Genomic DNA, 3129 nt, shown 5'->3' with positions numbered 1-3129 from the left:
CTCTTATTTATTTTCGAAAATTTTAAAAATCTTTTTCAAAAATCTTTTTCTTAATTTTATATCATATTTTCGAAAATATCATCAACAATTAATGTTTTGATTCAAAAATTTCAAGTTTGTTACTTACTTGTTAAGAAAGATTCAAACTTTAAGTTCTAGAATCATATCTTGTGATTTCTTGTGAATCAAGTCATTAATTGTGATTTTAAAAATCAAATCTTTTTCAAAACTAATTTCAATCATATCTTTTCAAAAAAATATCTTTTATTCTTATCTTTTTCAAAATCATATCTTTTTCAAAAAAATTTTTTAAAATATCTTTTCTAACTTCTTATCTTCTTATCTTTTCAAAATTGATTTTCAAATCTTTTCTCAACTAACTAATTGAATTTTTTTTGTTTGTTTCTTATCTTTTTCAAAACCACCTAACTAATTTTCCCCCTATAATTTTCAAAAATTATCTCCCTCCTTTTTCAAAATTCTTTTAATTAACTAATTGTTTCAAATTTTGATTTTAATTTTATTCCCCCTTTAATTTTTGAAAATCACTAACTCTTTTTCAAAATTATTTTCGAAAACTTCTCTCTCTCATCTCCTTCTATTTATTTATTCATTTACTAATACTTCTCTTCATCTCAAATCATTGCTCTTATCCTTACCCTTGTGTTTGGATTATCCATTCTTCTTCACTCTTATTCCCTTTTCTTCTAACAACAAGGGAACCTCTATACTCTGGTAAAAAGGATCCCTATTATTATTTTTTGTTCCCTTCTTTTTCATATGAGCAGGAGCAAGGACAAGAATATTCTTGTTGAAGCAGACCCTGAACCTGAAAGGACTCTGAAAAGGAAACTAAGAGAAGCTAAAATACAACAATCCAGAGACAACCTTACAGGAATTTTCGAACAAGAAGAGGATATGGCAGCCGAAAATAATAATAATGCAAAGAGGATGCTTGGTGACTTTACTGCACCAAATTCCAATTTACATGGAAGAAGCATCTCCATCCCTACCATTGGAGCAAACAATTTTGAGCTGAAACCTCAATTAGTTTCTCTGATGCAACAAAACTGCAAGTTTCATGGACTTCCATTTGAAGATCCTTTTCAGTTCTTAACTGAATTCTTGCAGATCTGTGATACTGTTAAGACTAATGGAGTAGATCCTGAAGTCTACAGGCTCATGCTTTTCCCGTTTTCTGTAAGAGACAGAGCTAGAATATGGTTGGATTCTCAACCTAAAGATAGCCTGAACTCTTGGGATAAGCTGGTCACGGCTTTCTTAGCCAAGTTCTTTCCTCCTCAAAAGCTTAGTAAGCTTAGAGTGGATGTTCAAACCTTCAGACAGAAAGAAGGTGAATCCCTCTATGAAGCTTGGGAGAGATACAAGCAACTGACTAAAAAGTGTCCTTCTGACATGCTTTCAGAATGGACCATCTTGGATATATTCTATGATGGTCTGTCTGAATTGGCTAAGATGTCACTGGATACTTCTGCAGGTAGATCCATTCACCTAAAGAAAATGCCTGCAGAAGCTTAAGAACTCATTGACATGGTTGCTAATAACCAGTTTATGTACACTTCTGAGAGGAATCTTGTGAGTAATGAGACGCCTCAGAAGAAGGGAGTTCTTGAAATGGATACTCTGAATGCCATATTGGCTCAGAATAAAATATTGACTCAGCAAGTCAATATGATTTCTCAGAGTCTGAATGGAATGCAAGCTGCATCCAACAGTACTCAAGAGGCATCTTCTGAAGAAGAAGCTTATGATCCTGAGAACCTTGCAATAGCAGAGGTAAATTATATGGGTGAACCTTATGGAAACACCTATAACCCCTCATGGAGAAACCACCCAAATTTCTCATGGAAGAATCAACAAAAGCCTCAACAAGGCTTTAATAATGGTGGAAGAAATAGGTTTAACAGTAGTAAACCTTTTCCATCATCCACTCAGCAATAGACAGAGAATTCTGAGCAGAATCCATCTAGCTTAGCAAATTTAGTCTCTGATCTATTTAAGGCCACTCTGAGTTTTATGAATGAAACAAGGTCATCCATTAGAAATTTGGAAGCACAAGTGGGCCAGCTGAGTAAAAGGATCACTGAAATCCCTCCTAGTACTCTCCCAAGCAATACAGAAGAAAATCCAAAAGGAGAGTGCAAGGCCACAAGAGAGGAGAAGGACGTGAATCCCAGTGAGGAAGACCTCCTGGGACGTCCAGTGATCAATAAAGAGTTTCCCTCTGAGGAACCAAAGGAATCTGAGACTCATCTAGAGACCACAGAGATTTCATTGAACCTCCTTATGCCATTCATGAGCTCTGATGAGTATTCCTCTTCAGAAGAGAATGAGGATGTTACTGAAGAGCAAGTTGCCAAGTTCCTTGGTGCAATCATGAAGCTGAATGCCAATTTATTTGGTAATGAGACTTGGGGAGATGAACCTCCCCTGTTCACCAATGAACTAAATGCATTGGATCAACTGAGATTGCCTCAGAAGAAACTGGATCCTGGAAAGTTCCTAATATCTTGCACCATAGGCACCATGACCTTTGAGAAGGCTCTATGTGACCTTGGGTCAGGGATAAACCTCATGCCACTCTCTGTAATGGAGAAACTGGGAATCTTTGAGGTACAAGCTACTAAAATCTCATTAGAGATGGCAGACAACTCAAGAAAAGAGGCTTATGGACAAGTAGAGGACGTGTTAGTAAAGGTTGAAGGCCTTTACATCCCTGCTGATTTCATAATCCTGGATACTGGGAAGGATGAGGATGAATCCATCATTCTTGGAAGACCCTTCCTAGCCACAGCAAGAGCTGTGATTGATGTTAACAGAGGTGAACTAGTCCTTCAATTGAATGAGGACTCCCTTGAGTTTAAAACTCAAGGACATCCTTCTGTAAACATAGAAAAGAGGCACAGTAAGCTTCTCTCAAAACAGAGTCAACCAAAGCCCCCACAGTCAAACTCTAAGTTTGGTGTTGAGAGGCCACAACCAAACTCTAAGTTTGGTGTTGAACTCCCATATCCAAACTCTAAGTTTGGTGTTGGGGAGTCTCAACAATGCTCTGAACATCTGTGAGGCTCCATGGGAGCCCACTGTTAAGCTACTGACATTAAAGAA

The 3129-nt window shown here is 37.0% G+C and overlaps 1 non-coding gene across 1 annotated transcript; it reads right to left on the bottom strand.

Moving 5' to 3' along the window:
- Positions 1-1314: 1314 nt before the first annotated feature.
- On the bottom strand, positions 1315-1422 carry LOC112752680 (small nucleolar RNA R71). The gene has a single exon (XR_003177106.1). It is a non-coding gene; the product is annotated as a small nucleolar RNA R71 (small nucleolar RNA).
- Between the last annotated feature and the right edge of the window lie 1707 nt (positions 1423-3129).

This window comes from Arachis hypogaea, chromosome 15 (genome assembly GCF_003086295.3).
Source record: "Arachis hypogaea cultivar Tifrunner chromosome 15, arahy.Tifrunner.gnm2.J5K5, whole genome shotgun sequence".
NCBI lineage: Eukaryota > Viridiplantae > Streptophyta > Magnoliopsida > Fabales > Fabaceae > Arachis > Arachis hypogaea.
Note: the sequence above shows the minus strand (reverse complement) of the source record. Positions and strands in the feature narration are given on the sequence as shown.